At 39.7% G+C, this 18,512-nt stretch overlaps 1 protein-coding gene across 6 annotated transcripts in view; it reads left to right on the top strand.

The window, feature by feature from the left end:
- Positions 1-18,512, top strand: part of LOC122635551 (synaptogenesis protein syg-2-like) — a 170,876-nt gene that overhangs the window by 34,812 nt on the left and 117,552 nt on the right. The window lies entirely within an intron of this gene.

Raw genomic sequence — 18,512 nt, 5'->3', positions numbered from 1 at the left:
GACAAAGTTTTTAACCCTTTCTGTTGCTAGAACTCACTTTTTGGCTCCTTGCCATCAATGGCGATTCACCGAGAGCGTGCTCAGATTTTCGGTCGCGTTTATTACGCGTTAAGAAGAATTGTATCCGAGTTATGCATATATATATATATATATATATATATATATATATATATATTTCTACGATGTACCGTAATGAAAAGACTTCGATCTTGAACTTAATTAAACCAATCGAAAACTTTTCGGCATGTATTAAATCGCAAACTTAGATGAAATTCATTAATTTATCAAGAAATCGGGTGATATTTTATGATTAAATCAAGTAGTTGAGCATATTTCTTTGTGAAATATCGATTTTATCGTTAAATCGTTATCGATCCGAAAACGTTGGTATTAACGTAAGCTCTTTCCCTCGCTAGGGAGCTCTTTACGAAGGAGTACGTTCTCGCGAGGTTTGCTTTGACGAGGTCGGATTATGAGAAACTACAAATATCGTTGAAGTTCGAAGAGCTCTTGCTAAAATCGTTGACGCTATCGAATGCGGGTTAAGAGTGTAGTGTGCAACTCATCAACGAGTTAGGTGTTTTCACAGGTGTTCTGGCGATTGTATTTACTTCAACATAAATATATATATATATATATATATATATATATACACATACTTATACGTATATAGAAGTAGTACCATGTATTAACGTACTCGTGGCTCGCCACAGAAACGAAGGTGAATAGTGTGTGTCGTTGATTACAAAAAAGCCCAAATGGGGTCGTATCGATCGCGCGGCCGCATTATGTATGCGTTGAGCGTTGTTCAGCCTAAGACCTCGTTTCGAGAAATGATTCGTTTATAATATTTAATAAATCAATCGGTATGGTCCGCGCCAGTGTTATCGACGTATTGTCATTATCAACGAAACGCGCAAATTGTTCCGACTGCGGAAACGCTTTCTAATTACTCGATAAACTTCCGTGCAGTGCTTCAGTTCCATTACCAATACGGTTTCTCAGAATTGAGTCGACACGAAGAAAGAAAGAAAGGAAGCAAAAAGAAAAGAAAGACCGAGTTGTTCCCTTGCGTGCGAATATAATTACCGTTATCGTTTCTTCGAGTCTCGTGATAATAATAAAAACGATCGCTAAGTCGCGAATAAAAAGGCAAAGAGAAAGGAAGAGAAAATGAAAGAGAGAGAGAGAGAGAGAGAGAGAGAAGACGAAACAATGATTTCAAGTTAAAGGGATAGAACACGGTGCGACTGAAAAACACGTCCACCCAACGTACGGCCGCGATAGTAAATCAATTAGCTCGCATTGTAAATAAATCACCGTTTTACAACTCCGCCGCGCAGCGCCGGACGACATTCGTATGAAATTTATCGTCCATTTTCATCTGGCTCGCCTCGATTTCGCTCGTCGATGTCGATTCCCGATGGTACGTAGTACGCGTTGAATTCGCCGCGACGTCCTTGCGAGTGGTCGTAGAAAATGAGACGTAGAGATTCGCGTTAGTGTGCGGAGTTTGACCTGCCTAGGTAAAAGGAAAAAGAGAAAAACAAAAAAAAAAAAAAAAGGAAAAAAAAAGAAAGAGTGGCAACGAAAAAGAAGAAAAGAAAAAAGAATCAAAAAATCGAAAAAGAAAAAAGATCAAAAATAAAAGAAACAAGAACAAAATGGTGGAGGAAAAAAAAATATTGAAAAGAAAGACAAAAACAGGAGGTTCGCGTTGTACGATGCCTGAAAATAGCGGGAAAGCTTAACAAAGGAGAGGAAGGACAAAAGCTTGGTCGCCTTCGAGTATAAATGCAACGCGCGTACTCTCTTGTATATTATTTTTTTATATATATAGGTATATGTATATATATATATATACATATATTTGTTACTCTCCCCGCCCTCCTACATCCCCTTAGTGCCATAAATACCTATAGAGAATTGATATACAAAAAAAAAAAAAAAAAGAAACGAAAAATCGTCGATGCGATAACAACGACGATGACGACGACGACGTTATCGTAACGAAGGATCATACACGGGTACATTCGTTTACGAGAAAAATGTCGTTGGGCTCGAATCGTTTGCTGTTATTTTTTTAAGACAACGCAAATCGTTTTCATATTTTTATACGGAAGAATGCACATTCGAAAGCTTCAAGCGACTTATTAATAGTAGGGTAAAGAATAAGAGCGAAGATTTACAAGGACGAGTTAATCGGCTGACTGGCTACATTTGCTGGATAAAACAGAGAAACGAAGTACCATTAAGTCCTCTGAATAGAGCCAGCCTCGAGGACATTGTAATTTCAGGAAATAGCAATTTCCAGACCAATTACCGCGCGAAATATTGCAAAACAATGCGCGCAGCTTGATGCGCCTAGAATGTGGCCGTCGAGTCGGCGCAAGGTGGTTTGAACCTTTCACGTGGAAATTTCTACATATATTCGCCGTGTTGTTCCTAGCGTTCGCAACTCTGAAAATTAAAGATCGCTAAATTTAAATCGCTTCTCGAAAATGTAACAAACATACAGATCAAAAGAGATCACAAAACATTTTTTTCTCTGTCCCTCTCTCCCTCTGTCTCTCTTCCCTTTTTGTTTCAAGCGATCTGATTCACTCGTTTCCAGCGAGTAAACCGCCGGCGTACGCGAACGTTATAAGATAAATAGTGGTAAATCGAAGCGTATTTGTAAAAGCCAAACGGTGACCGTTGGAGAACCAAGGGAAGAGAAGGGAAGAGAGAGAGAGAGAGAGAGAGAGAGAGAGAGAGAGAGAGAGAGAGAGGTAGGAACGGCGCTCAAAAGACTCGCTTTAATTGAAATTGCAATCGAAATCAATTATTTAAGGGAACAGATTGAAAACTATCGATTTAAACGACAGGAGAAATGGAATAGGATTGTCGTATAACATCGTTATTAATTAATGCCATGTAGTTTTTGTTCTCGTATATCATTCGGAGAAGGTAAATCTTTTCTTCGTATGAAATGATAAAAAACGAATGTGTGTATTAGTAGTATCTATACCTATACCTTTATCTACCTATCTGTCTACCTACGTTGGGCGCATCGAGCGCGAACAAACGAGAGCATTTCATAGTCTCGTTGGCGTCAGCGTCGACGTCAAATTTGACATAGATGTAGACGAGCTACCTTTTTCATTTGTACGAACGTAAAGACGTGTGCACCGAACGGCTCGCAAATAATGAACGTGGCCCTGATTAGTCCGCGTGGTACGGTTGATCGTCGACGATGAGTTTTCAATCGGCACGACAATGAGTGAGCCTACGAAAGTGGCTTCTACTACAGGCGGGGTAATATCGCCTCTTTCAGAATGGTCTATTGTCAAGGCAGCCCCTTTGCCAGTAAAGACTACCGCTCGACCGTGGAATCCTTTCCAACTATGCAACAGCCTCTGTCGAGGTATATACGTTAGTAGAAAAGAACAGAAGGAAGAGGGAAAAGGGAGAACAAAGGGAATGAAGAGAAGTACGTGCGATCATTAATGTCGATGATCAATCTATTCGCAAACGTAATATCTGACGAAAAAAATAAGCTCGATCGTATTAACGTTTCAATGGCCGACATTTTTCATTATTAGGAAACCAAAACATATTTATTTTTTATTTATATATATATATATATATATGTATGTATGTATGTATGTATGTATGTATGTATGTATGTATGTATGTATGTATGTATGTATGTATGTATGTATATAAAAGGAAAAAAAGCAGTTCGCAAAAAGATATTTTCTTAATAGGAAACGATCGATTCGAATGAAAACTCGAATTGTTCGAAGCTGTGATACCGTTAATCATAAGGATCACCGTGTAATCCAAAGGACAGACGGCCGATTTCAAGCGACATATACTTGTAAATGGAAGAGTGTGGGTACAGGTTGAGTCTGTACGAGCACATAGATATGTAGATGTTCATAGAGGACAAACACAAGAGCGGGGAAGGACGACTCTCGGTGGTAACGCTCGTCGATGTCGGCGTTAATGCTAATGCTAATGCTAATGCCAATGCTAATGGTGTTGCTGTCGTTTGGCACAAGCCGCGATCTACGTTCGCGAATGGACCGGTCGACAGGCACGTACTACGATGCCTCTCTATGGTAATTGATTATCAGCGATTTATATAATCCCGATAAGCCGTTCAATTAAAACGGTCCGTTCGCTTATCTCGCGTTATTGTTCGCGACTTGAAGTTTGAAATTTCCTCGTGGATTGGTCGTTTATGAAATTTTGTTAACGTCGATATTTCTAGAAAGGTGTGTCCTTTGGTTCGTCTTTGTACTTGTTGCGCAAAGGATCCGTTATAGTACGTACCTATATCGATGCATTCTTAATACATTCGATAAGTGTAGACGTATGTATATATCCTATCTGGAAGCGAATGATATTTCAAAGGATCTATTCCAAATACGTTCGAAGAATTTTTCAATTTTAGCGATATGAGAGAGTGATATGCTTCTACCAATATATTCAGGAAAGGTATTTCATGTAGCGATACGATACCTTTTATCCCTTTGACTTTATACATTTAATCGAGTATCGAGGGATATGAAATAATCGTCTTTGCTTTAAACGATACGAATTTTTTACTAATTATTATGAGTTCCAAACATTATGAGTTTTCCAAAGTATAACTTTCAAGCAAAGTCGTCCTCCCTCTCTCTTTCTCTCTTTTGAACGCTTCAGTGATACTTGATGAAGACTGTCGCTAACTATCCCTTAATGTCTTTTCTCAAACAATAAGTTTGTACCCAAGTAGTCGGTTGTTAACACTTCTCTAAAACATTTTGAAAGTTTCGAATCGAGGTTGGGTGCGTGTAAGAGAACGTATTTCTCAAGATACCGAGAGTCGTCGGAACAATCGTTATTCGAAAGTTGTTCGGAGTTAAATAAATATAGTAACCGGTCTTGTTGCAAGGATAATCGTCTTTTTCGTTAGATGGACGATAAAAGAATAAGATTGAGTAAAGGTGGATCGGTCGGTTGTTTGCGAGCGATGGATTATATGCAAATGGAAACGCTACGTCGGAAAAGAAAGTAAGGAGAGCGAAAGAAAGAGAGAGAGAGAGAGAGAGAGAGAGAGAGAGAGGGAGAGAGAGAGAGAGAGAGAAAGAGAAAGAAAGAGAGAGAGAGAGAAATCTGGAGAAGGATCGTAGAGCAATTTTATAGCAGTGCAGTTGGTAGGAGGGCTTCGACGGCATCTCCATAAAAATAATCGACGTAAGCCTCGGTTTTCTTTCGTAGGGTCGCGGAAACTGTGCGATTCAAAGTCCGTCGAAGTAGCGGTGGTGGTGGTGGTGGTGGTGGGATACGAAACGAAGGCGACGCCAGGCGACGTCCGCTACCACCGTTCTCGTGTATCGTGACACATTTGCATAAACAGCCACGACTCCATCTCTATGCTAATCGGCTTGTTCGCCTTCGAAAAGTATCCACGGATATATACGTGCTCGTGAGTGTATACCGTGAAACGTTACCGAAGAGGGCTGATGGGAGGGTGGTGTATCGGTGAAGGTGACCAAGTTACCAAAGGAACTCTATTAAAATACAGTACTTTCATACTTATAAAAGAATTCGAGTTAACTACGAGTATCAGAGTCATTTTCGATTAATCCTACGGGCACGAGATAGATTCTTTATAAATTCCTTTCGGTTTTGTTATCTCTTATCATCTATCCTTTTCGAAGCAAAACACTATAGTATAGTCAACGAGAGAGTTACGATGGATCGTCCAGAAAAAAAAAGCACGATCCGATTCGGTATAGCAAATATTGCTCACAGTGCTAGAGTGGACCTGCGCTCTTCGTTCGAGCATTCACTTTGTCTCCCTTTCGTCTCTGTTTTCTCCCTTTCCTCTCGTTTGTCAGTTATTCGGTACGTTTATTCTCCTTCCCTTTCTCTCCCTCATTCTTTCCCTTTCTCTCTCTCTCTCTCTCTCTCTCTCTTTCTCTCTCCCCTTTCTCTCTGTGGCTTCGCACGCTAAAAGTACGCGCATCACGGTAAACGAGAGCGGCCGTTCTCGTCAGCGATGAAAGAGACGGACAAACGCGTTGCTCTATGCACCGTTGCTTTTCGAGCTGGCCGATTCGTATAATTGATAGCGGTTTTTTCCCTCGGCGAATCTTCTTAACGTTTACTCCTATGCTTTTCTTTCCGAAGGAACAGGAGAGAGTTCTTCTTATCTACATAGATATCTCTCCATCTCTCTCTATCTATTTCCCTCCTGCTAAACGTTCCGATTTAGTAATAATATTTTCCTCTCTTCGGCGTTTTTCATGGGCAATTTTATAATTATCATTTTTTAGCGAGTTTTCTCCCTCTTTTTTCTCTCTAACTCTCGTCTCCCGTTTCTCTACTTTTCTTAAAGAAGGTCAAAGAAAAAGGGAGAAAAGAAGGGAAAGTAGAGAAGAAGGGAACGAACAAGCGAGAGAGCGAGCGAGAACGGAAGATCGTTTCATTAGAATATATTCAAATTACTGGGAGTCTCATCGGCGATTCGTCGGGGTAGCCGCAATTATTTTTCAGCTAGCATTATCTCAGACTCAGGGGTTCTCTCTTCGTTCTGCTGGATAACCTCTAACCCCCCACCATATCCTCCTCAAGCCGTTTCACTTACTTTCTTACATTTTTATCTCCGCTCCTTTCGTATCCGTTTTCCTTCCTTCCATTTTTCCTCTTCCATTTTGCTCTTTTTTCTCTCCTCCTTCTATATTCCCTCTTCACCGAATAAGAACACTCCCTTCTCTTATAACCTCTTCTCCATTTGATTATTCCGTCAACGCTGCGTAATTGTGTAATAAAGCATCGCGGCCGAGCGACGTGATATTAAAGCGTCACCGTTAACTTCGCATGCTATACGACAATGATGAAAGAGTTCCTTGATTTCGCGGCAGACAGCAAGCTGCGCGAAAATGTCGACTGCAATTTCTTCGACGGCCCTTAATATGTATGTACAGCGTTACGAATATACACCCTATGGTCATGCTATTATTTACAAACGATATATACGACGTAGTTTCTATCTTTTTTCTTCTTAATATACTATTTTCTGTCTATTTGTCTGTCTCTCTTTCTCTTTCTCTCTCTCTCTCTCTCTCTCTCTCTCTCTCTCTCTATCTCTCTCTCTCTCTCTCTCTTTCTCTCTATTAAATTATTTTATATCCGTATAACTGTATCAATATCCTAGGGTCGCAGTAGATAATAATTTTGTAAACATGCGTCATCGTAAAATGTCAAAAGATGAAATTTTATTTCATGAAATGTTAACTCCTTGACTTTATATATCCGAAGAGTTTCATCTGACTAAATGCATTTTGAAAGAGTTATAAAAATACGAGATCGATTATTAATAAAAAATGGGATTTAAAATAATTTTGTAAGTATGCATCATCTGAAAGTGTCAAAAGACGAAATTTTATTTCAAAAAAAAATATTAAACTTTTGACATTGTATATTCGAAGAATTTCATCTGCATTTTATCAAAATGCATCAGCTAAATGCGTTTTAAAGTAGTCGTAAAAGTGTTAGATCGATTATTAATAAGAAAACATTAAAATTAAAACAGTTTTGTAAGTATCCATCAATAATAATTTTCTTAAGATTTGATAACGATTTTGTAAGTATTCGTCGCAGTAAAATATCAAAAGACGAAATTTTATCTCGTAAAATGATAAACTTTTAATTTCATATGTCCGAGATATTTCATTTGGCTAAATGCATTTTAAAATAGTCATAAAAGTGCTAAAAGGTGCATAAAATAGGCTAAAAGTGCTAGATTGGTTATTAACAAAAAATTGACATTAAAAGTTAATTAAAGGTTTTTTTTTTATATATAAATGTTAGGAATGGAAGTACTTTGCATAATAGCTTTTTGTACCGGTACATTTTTAAATTAAAATCCAATGTAACACAGTAAAAAATATAAATCATTTAGTTAATTTTATCCTACGGTTACGGTAACACATTTTAGTTTTAGTATAATTTTCCTATCACTTGAGTGCTCTTTAATCCAATCTATGGTCCTTGAGTAGGATAGATTTCTTTTTTTTCTATTCCTCTTTTCTTCTCCTTCTTTTCTTCCTCTTCTCTTTCTATATCTCTCTTTCTTTCTCTTTTCAATGCGATCGCTGTCATTCATGGTTTAGTGGACGATATGCGAGCGAGATCCTTTCTGGCTTATCGATCGTTTTCCCTCGTTCTGTCGTTATACGCTTTACGAGCCGTATGCGAACGTGAGAGCACGAGAAAAAAGTTGAAGAAAAAAGTATTTCAGTTCGGTGAAGGAGGTATTTTTTTCCCATTGAATAGCGACAATTACCTTTTGAATTTGGTTATTCGGTCGTCGTCGTCGCATCGTCGTCATCGTCGTCGTCGACGTCGTCAACGTCGTCGTCGTTGTTGTCGTCGTCGCGAGTCGTTCGCGACTCGAGTTCTATTCATGCGCAGGAACTCGATTATTCCACCATCGAGGTGTAATTGTGTAATAACGCATTGCCATGGAGCGACGAGTATTAAAGCGTCAGCAGGGATCTAAAACGTTTTCGCCGCCGAACCGAAGGAGGTTGGTACGTAATAAAGGGGAGAGTAGAACGTCGAATATCCAGAGCTACCGACGGCAATGTTACGCATCGATTTTCTCTCTCTCTCTCTCTCTCTCTCTCTCTCTCTCTCTCTTTCTCTCTCTTTCTCTCTCTGCAACAACAAGAACCGAAAAACGTTTTTCTTTTGGTACGAAAGTATCGAACGAAAAACTGTACCTATTTCGAGTATTCGCGATTATCCTCGCGATCTAGCTCGAACGAGCTAATTCCTTCGAAACAAATAACTTCGCAAAACGATCAAGATATCCGTTCGAGCATAACGAAAACAGGTACATATATATATATATATATATATATATATATATATATATGTACGTTGATAAGTACGTGGATGGATTCATCCGTGTGGTTTTTCGATAAGATCGATCGATCGAGTATATATCTTACGTGGTCTATCGCTCTTGCTCGACTTTTCGGTTTAACCTAGAGCAGCTCAAATATTCTCTGCTTTTCGATTCGCACTAGTCTTTTCGAGGCTAGAAATGGATGATTAAATCGCTATAGAATTTTTCTTCCCAGCGAGGGATATGTATTAGCTCTTTCTCATTTTTCTTTTTATGAGAGGTGTAACGTTTAATGCGGTTCTCATTGCCACGTAGCCGAAAGGAACAAAGTTGAAATAACAAATTCGTTTGATAAGTTTGACGTCGGTTTGGTAACCGCGGATGCAAAACAGAATTTGTTGTTGAACTTTGCGGTATTCCACCGAGAGAGTTCGGCCTTTCTCCCTTTCTGTTTGCAGGGCCAATCGGTCGTGAATAGGTATATCCGTCCGATCGATTAGACGATAATTACAATTCTCTCTGCATTACAAATGTTAATACCTTGGACGACGTTACATGTCAACGAGCGATTTAACATATAGATAACTTCTACGATCTCATCTTCCTCATTATTGAGAACGACAGATCGTGATGATAACGTGTCACGACAAATATTAATTATCTTTATTTTTTCCAACCGAAGGAAGCTCGATGATGCACTTGTTCAAAATAAAATCGATTAAGAGAAAATAATGAGAACGGCGAATCGAAAAAGAATACGACGAAAGTACTCGCAAAAGTGAAGATTTGCTAGGCCCCCTGTTTTCCATTTTCAGCAAATGGTTCCTACTGCAATATGTATCGCATCGTCTGTAAGCTAGGATCGACACCGATATCGCGGGTACGGATCCAAGACCGTTGGTAAGTCCGAGCTTACGATTTATATTTCATCCTAGCGATTCGGCAAAATCTTTCCGTAGAATTCAAAGGATCATTCCTCGGAGAAGATCCGAGTGCAAATATATCGTGTCAGACGTTTTTGGAAATCCTCGTGTAAAAGATTACAGACGGTGGTCGTTTAAAGTTTTACGATTCTATCTAATCATTTGTTAATTTAACGTCATTTAACGAAGTATGCACGTAAGGAAATGTTAATATCATTTATTGAAATAACTTGGAACAACATAAAAGAATTTTCAAAGCGATCGATTCTATTTGAAAAAAAAGAAATGGTATGAATCCACACAGTTCTCTTTTGTCATTTGAGATCTATCGGTAGCGAAGGTGACTTTTGACTCCTCGTGAATCACGTTTTACGTGAAAAGGAAAACGGGATTGGCCGGACTATGAATATGAACGTTCGAGAAATGACAGTTTACAAGATGAAAATAGAAGGGACGAGGCCTCGATTATCCTGCTTTTCATGTATCTCGAACGTCCATTCCCGACGGAGTCGTCAACGTCGCAAGGAATGATCTCGCTTTGGAATTATTGGCTCGGCCTCGACGTCAGCGGCTATAACTGGGACTATGACGGTGCTGATGGGATCGTCGTCTTCATACGACCACAAGAAATGACCAACTCGCACTAGAGGTATATCCCGGCCGAGAGAGAGGAAACTCGATCAAATATAAATCGCGAATCCGATCTTACCGGTCTTTCCATTCTTCGGTATCGAACTCTCAATCCTAGTTTACAGTCGACGTATATGTCGCCATAGATCGTGAAGCCCGCCGACCGCAATGCGATACATACATATTTCAAGAGCTGCCCATTGGGAGAGAAAAGTACTTTCTTTTCACCGTGGCTTTACGCGTATGACGCCTTCGGAAACGAGAGAAGCCCTTTTCTTCGTTTTAACAAATCAACGAGGGAAGTCACTTCATCTCTCTCTCTCTCTCTCTCTCTCTCTCTTTTTCTCTTTATCTCTTTCTATCTCTCTCTCTCTCTTTTTATCTCTATCTCTCTGTCCGATAAAATAGAAAATGGAGAAAAAAGAATAGAAAGAGAAAAAAGGAAGAAGAAAAAGAAATAATCCCTTTGGAAATTGGACTTTGTCCCGCTCGAGAACCCTTCGATGATATTATATTTATCTCCGTGTCCTATCTCGTAAAAGAGATGGGACTGTATACGAGTAAACGGACTCGCACAATATCCCTCGTTCATATACATATCTGCACGTGTATACAATTTTCTCTATTCCTCCTCCTCATTGTCCACGGTCTACTTGTCGAACAGATCAAAAGTGCAACGTTGACGATTCTTATCGTAACGAGATACGAGCCCGTTCCCTGCAAACGAAACAAAGGACAACACTTACTTCCCGTCGAACTAACTAATCCGATTAGTACAAAAGTTAGCGAGCGAGCGAGCCAGCGAAGCGTCCAGACGAACTCTCAACGATAAATATATCGATAGAAACTTTCGACCGTTTTCTAAGAGGAACGATAAACCTCGGTATACATTCTCTTTCTATCTTTCTTTCCCTCTTTCCTTCTTTCTTTCTGTCTTTTTTCTTTATTTATTTATTTCGTCCTTTCTTTCTTTGTTTTGTGTTTTCTTAAGGAGAAATCGGATACGAAGGCGCGAGGTGTATGTAATTTCGCGTGCGCGAAAAATCGCGCGTATATAGTAAGAGAGAAAGAAAAAGGGAGAGAGAGAGAGAGAGAGAGAGAGACAGTGAGAGACAGAGATAGAAAAAGAGCTTTCCGTTTTTTACGAGTCCTGCCAGGAGGCTCCCTCGAGAGAGGTGAAAAACGGGCGAGGGGTGAGAGTAGAGGTGGCACGTGCCACAGCTCGCTTCACGGAGGATGGGCAGCTTGCGCGAAAGAACAGCAGCTTTTAATCTGGCAGTTTTTTATCTCTCTTTTTTTTTTCTTTCTCTCTTCTCGCGCTAGCTGACGTGCGATGGGAATTAAAGGAAAGCGCAAGGAGAGAAACGTAGATTTTGGTTCGGACGGCAGGCGCCAACGGTTGCGACGCTTTTCTTTCTTCTTCTTTCTTACTCACTCTTTCTTTTTCTTTCTCTTTCTCTTTATTTTTCTTCATTTCACTTAGATATTCTTCAGCCGATCTCCCTTTCAACCTCGATTATTTTTCCAGCGAGTCCTGCCACCAAAATTTAATCCATTGTCGCTCTAGAATTTAATGCTCCTCGAGAATTGTATTTTCTCCGTAGCTCCCGGCATTGATCGCTAGTCGCCTAGACATATGCTTTTGGAAACTTGCTTTCTGTACTTCGTTCAAGTGGAAACTTACGTAGGTACAGAGGTAAGTACTTACGTACATCGACGAGTGACTCATCAAAGACGTTCGTAAATTCACTCGTTGACACTCTTCTTGCGCCTTCCTCAATTTACCACGTTTACGACGTTTACGTTGCTCGTTACGTCAACGTACGGTCCTTTTACAGGAGACATGGTACCTATGGAGTTATTTGAGAACGTATAGAAGAAAGATGGAACGAAAGAAAACGACAGAGAGAGAGAGAGAGAGAGAGAGAGAGAGAGAGAGAGAGAATATTCGAGGAAATGTCTTGCAGCGTTGATCCGTCTTTGGAATTTCTTCTTTGCTATTTTTCTCCTGGAAGCTTCGCTTTGCGCAAGACTGTGCTTAAGGAGATGGAAGGGAGAAGGATGGGCGGAAGCGAATGGGGAAAGTCCTCTTAGCTACCTTGGACGTACTCTTGGCACGTGTCCTAGTAGCACGTGACAGCAGCCACCGTGGGGAAATCCTCGTGGTAAATGTTTCGCGAATACGTATATAGTATACTTACCTCACGACCTATCCCATCTTCTTCCATTCTCTTTCTTTCTCTTCTTTTATCTCAGCATTGTGAAAAGGTAGCGATGCATAAACTTGCCAACGAAGAGTTCGAGCCTCTACTATATCTCTACTATAATCCGATACGTTCGCATTGTCTTTTTTCTTTCTTTATTTCTTTCTTTTTTCTTTCTTCTTTTCTGTTTTTTTTTTTCTATTTTTATTGATATAAAGGGTACTTTTTCTTTTTTTTCCTTTCTTTCTCGCACTTTCGCGAAGAGTAGGAAGATGAGAAATATTTTCGTGGATTAGTTATACTGACAGTAATCGTTGTAGAGATTTAGACTTGTTGTAAGTGCATAATCAGAGGTAAGTGTTACCCATGTATTACCCATGCAGTTTTCCAGTCGGAACGCCTGGCAAATGTTAGTAGGGGAAAGGAAAGTTGAGAAGTCGTGGAAGAGCGCTAGAAAATATGCCGGGATTTCGCCCGGAAAATCAACTCCGAATTATACATCAGACAAATGCTCGACCATGGAAACTAAAGTTTGCCTTAAGCCTCGAACCGTCGCTGTGCTCTCTCGAGTACGCTCGGAATACGCTCGCTTTTTGCTCGTATATTAAAACGTGAACCCCAGAGATACGACGATCTGCGTTCTTTAAGCTTACCTATCGTTTTCGTTTAGTTTCCCGTACGATTTCGCATAGGGCCGGCGTCCTTTATTACCATCTTTATTCTTGTTATATTTATTTAGAGAAAGAGAGAGAAAGAGAGAGAAACAGAGAAAGAGAAAGAGAAAGACAGAAAGATGCTTATTCCTTTTGTCTTTTCGTATTAAACCGACACGTAGACACGTTGAAAAATATGAAAAGGGATATATACTCGTATAGAATACGATATGGGAGTCTAAATGCCAATGGCGAACGGGAGCCCGTAGAAAAGCGAACGAAATGATGAAAAGCCGACGATGCCGGTAATATCTTTCGGATAATCCTTTGCAGAGGGATTCGGGTCAGGGATCTTTAATCTCCGTCGAAAGAAAGTCGGCGGAACAGGCGCGACGGATAGAAGATGCACAGAGAAGAGAAAGAGAGAGAGAGAGAGAGAGAGAGAGAGAGAGAGAGAGAGAGAGAGAGAAATAAAAAGACGAATGGAATTGGAATCGACGAAAAATCGAAGACCTTCGCGAATATCCGCGCCTGTGGAATATCCTGAATACCTGAATCAGTTAATCGAGTGGTTCTCTCTCTCTCTCTCTCTCTCTCTCTCTCTCTCTTTTCTATCTTTTCGAATTCGCACGAGATCTAGCTCTTTCATCTTGTCGTACGAGCGAACACCTCGGCCAATGCTTTTATCCGCTGGCGAAATCTTCGATACCTTCGTCAAATTGCGGAACACATATATCTTTTTCCAGTTTCTATTCCATTTCCATTGAGTTTTGACAGGTGCGCGCTCGTACACACGTTATTTCTCTTTTGGATCTTTTCCTTTCCTTTTCTTTCTTTTTCTTTTCTATTTCTTGTCTCCGTAACTTCCTTTCATCGAGTATGTCATATCCGATATAAATCTATAGGATTAACGTATAAGTTACTATACTCGAACCGGAGAATCGATTAAAAGCTGAACGTGTACGTTTCGGTGGTTGTGAACGCGTGCGCTACTATTTTTGCCGCGGCGTGGTACCCGATTAATTAGCCACACGGTAGACCATTATAAATGGCGCGTTATCTTTGCTCTCGGCTCGCGTCTCGTTCGCGTACCTATCATCGATCGCGTCCAGGCAAATATGTATGTATGTATTTATGTATGTATGTACGTACGTACGTACGTACGTACAGTTAACTACGTACCAAGCTACTATGTACGCGCGAGCTTTAGTTTTGCGCGAAAATATCTATGATCGTTAATCGTGATATAGCGATATCGCGCCACGGTGACCAATTAATCGTTTATCTCTCTTTCTTTTCGGCTCCGTGGTAATAAAGCGACGTGATACGTATATAATACCACGGGCACGGCGTTCGTCCGCCAAATTGATCCCAAATGACCGCACTTTGCCCTCGAAGCGGATTCTCTTCTCCCCTCTTTCTCCTCTTCGTCACTTTGTTCCTCACTTTTCTCTACCCCCTCCCCTCCCCCTTTTCATTCCCTTTTTTTACTTTCTTTTTTTATCCTATCCGCTGGTCCTCCTCCTGATCCTGCTCCTCTCTCCTCTCTCCCATGAATTTGTAGATACAAGCGTACTACGCTCGTTACACGAGTCATGGTTTTTTCTTTCTTGTCCTTTTACGTCCTCTTTTCTCTCGCTACGCGTTCGGAATTAACGGCAAAGAAGCAGTTTCGCTAAGAAAATGCAACGTACCTTTCTTTTTTTTTTTTATCTTTTCTTTCTCCTATTTTATTTTTTCGATTCTACACACTTCTTCCTTCTTACCGATATCGATACGAATCCTTTAAGGTCGTCGTCCAATAGCCAAACGCTCGAAATAAATGCAACGATCATCCTCGATCATCCATAATATTTTATAACCGTGTCACAAAAATAACCAACGCTTAGGATTATGTTTCGTCACTACTACGTGTTAATTCGAACGTAGACACGATTCCAGTCGATTATATCCACGTTTTATTTGCTATATTTACGATGTATGTATTTTTGGAAAGCATTTCATTTAAGGATCGTTGCCCTTTATTCTCATCGATATTCCGACTTATCGTTAAATGCTTTAAATGATACGGTTAAGCTGACTGACAGTGACGTTCAACGAGACGTCCGACGAGACAGTTATATAATTAATCTTTGGTTATAATGTTTATAGGAATACCAGCTTGTCATGGAAAATATCGGAGATATTTTTACCCTAACAAGAAATTATTTCGCTCGACGTGTCTGATCTTTTAAAGATATTTAATTTTTTTTTTTTTTTTCACCTACCTACGACGCGGATCTGTCGCTATGAGCTCGACGTAATTTTTGACCGTATACGTGCACGAGAATAGTCGGAAATCCGATCGGTCCGACTCGCGATTGAGCTTTTCCACTTTCCTATAGATGACTACGTTGCTGTTGATTTCCTCTTAATTGAAATGAAATTTCATCCGAATGGATCTCTGACAAAATTCACCACGACTCGTCGACCGACGAAATAGCGTTTCATTCGTTAAACAGTTGGCGCGGAATCGCTTTATCTACCATGGTGGAGGCTTTTTCGAAAGCGAGTCGTTCGAATCGGCCCGAAATGGTCTGTATTCCCATTTCCAACGTTCACCCGAGAGCTTCATTTAATTAGATTTCTCATGCTTTTTTGGGCCTGTGGCTCGTTATCGAGGTGTAAAATTTCAGTGCGAATATCTTTGCACTATTCTCTCTCTCTCTCTCTCTCTCTCTTTCTCTCTCTCTCTCTCTCTCTCTCTCTCTCTTTCTCTCACTATCTCCATTTCGTGCTCCTCCTACGTTCAATAGCATGAAAATTCGATTTTAACGTCGGTCCGTGTTTATATCTAACTCGGCGTGGCTGTTGGGAGGTGAAACGCGTTAATGAATGGCCACTCCAAATCCGTTAAGATTACGTACATAAACTGCGCGCCATTCTAAATTACAAGAATTCCCTTTGAGATACGTGCACTCGCGTTTCATATCTTTTTACAGATTAAAATTCGAGGATGAAATATCTTTTGTTTTTATTGCTTCGCATTAATTAGGTATATTAAAAATGAAATCTTCTCATTTACGTTGAGTACAATATACACAGTAAATATATGTATGCACTTAATTTTCTATTATTTTTCTATTACGGATCGTACTTTTTAAAATACACATTCGCAAAGTACCTTCGTACAAACGATTCTTGATCTTTTCGTGTTTAAAGCAACGAAAAGGAATGCGTAAATTAAAACAATTGTAAAGAATTACTTTGTAGGTAAAGTCATTATTAGAAACAGCGATGCATATTTATATATGCACGTTAAAATACGAAATTTTCGAATTACTGGAAAATAACGATCATTCTCGTGAAATAGTATAAATGAAATAGTGCATAAGTAGAGAGACGTGATTTTCGTGGATAGAAAGTATCTGTCCAAGTAGCGTAAATAAAAATACTCCCGTCAGAAATAAAAGAAAGAGTTGATAGGTAAATACAGAGAGAAGAAGCCGGTGGTTTATTGCCGTAAGGCGCAATAATAGCGCTTCTTTTATAGCTCGTTTAATAAATTCAGATTTAATTCATTTGAGTCACGTCGAATATAACATAGCATATTTCGTATCTGTTAAAGTAGCTTCATGTATTTATCATCGTTAATTACTCGTATTAATTAATAATATTCACCTTTAGTTAACTAAACGTCATAATTAAATCATTCCCTCGTCTTCGAGGATAGATAGGTAAATCAATTTGACTTAAATTTTGCGAATGAGTTTCGTAGATATTAATATATTTTCTCCATGAATACACGTACATATATGAGTTACGAGGAAAAAGTTAGTACCGAAAATAAAAAAATTCTAATACCGAAATAGATTCAGAAATGGTGTTTTGCATGGCCCGGGAAAGTTTATGGCGATATGAACGATATATTCAAGTTTGGATTAGTAGAATTTGTTCGATATTAACTTAGTAATGTTAGACGCTTAATAAAACAAGACGATATCTTTAGCAAATGTGGCGCGTATTCGATATTAATCCAGTTCAGCTCTTCTAAACAATAAATACGTAAAATCCGTCGATGTATTTACCAACATCCACGTTCATTTATCTTGAGTAGCTTCTACAAACGGGCTCAAATTTCTCGCGCTATATACGTACGACGTTATCGTAAATGTTATCAAGAAAGATTTATACGCCGACTTACTTACACGCTATATAGAAGGAGCTATCTTAAATTTTCCAGAAAATTGAGAGCGCTGAGAACGAAAGAGCGAACGGAAGAATTGGACAGAGAGGGTCTTTCGACCCTCGCGCGACTGACTCGCGTCCGGGCTCGTAAGAACAAAAACGAGGCCGAGACACGAGGGAAGCTTAGAAAGAAATAACGCGCAAGTTGGACGTTAGTGTTGAACCGTATTTTGAAGATTAAACCAGCGCAATGAACACGTTAATAGCCATCTACGTCCTTACATCATCCCGTTTCCATTTCCTTTTATCTATCTCCATTTAGTTAACGTTTTTCAATTATTTTTATCGCGATCGATCGATCGAATTATTTTCAAATCGATCAAATTTAACAGATAGAAAGGATCGGCCTTTCTCGAAGTAGTGGAAAAAATCGGCATTTTATATCGTACTTTTATCAGAACGTATAATATTTAATTGAATATACGCATTAAAGTCTCGCATGCAAAGAATCAACTGCTTTTGTATGCTCGAATAGCGTGGTAGGAAACGTAAGCATAAAATTTAATATGTTAATTAGTACGATTAGCATCGTCTTGCAAACGACACATTAACGATAAGTATCAACGGGGAAATGAAGTACGGTAGAAGACAAGTAGGAGGAATATTTTTTACAGTCAATATATCTTACACGCGTCGGATCTCATATTCCTCCTATCACTTCCGTGTTATATCCACGAGAGGGACCGAACGTTGAAATTCAAAAGACGGAGATTTCCCTCTCGAAATCCACGATCCAGCTGAACGAGGATCTTTCGCATCGATGCAGGGAACGCTTGATATCACGGTTATGTGATTCGCACAAACATACACGGACAAAAGAAACGCGCGTGGTCGTGTGCGTACGTCGACTGCCCGTCCAATATCAACTTTTTCAAGACCTTATTTGCCGAAGAGTCGAAAGGACGATGGAGAGTTTGGGGAAGACTTGCTGGAGGATAAAAGGAAAGAAGGAGGAGGAGGTCGTGGACGAGGACGAGGACGAAGA

Source organism: Vespula pensylvanica, chromosome 1, assembly GCF_014466175.1.
Source record: "Vespula pensylvanica isolate Volc-1 chromosome 1, ASM1446617v1, whole genome shotgun sequence".
NCBI lineage: Eukaryota > Metazoa > Arthropoda > Insecta > Hymenoptera > Vespidae > Vespula > Vespula pensylvanica.
The sequence above is the reverse complement of the archived record's forward strand: the minus strand, read 5'-3'. Positions and strand labels throughout refer to the sequence as shown.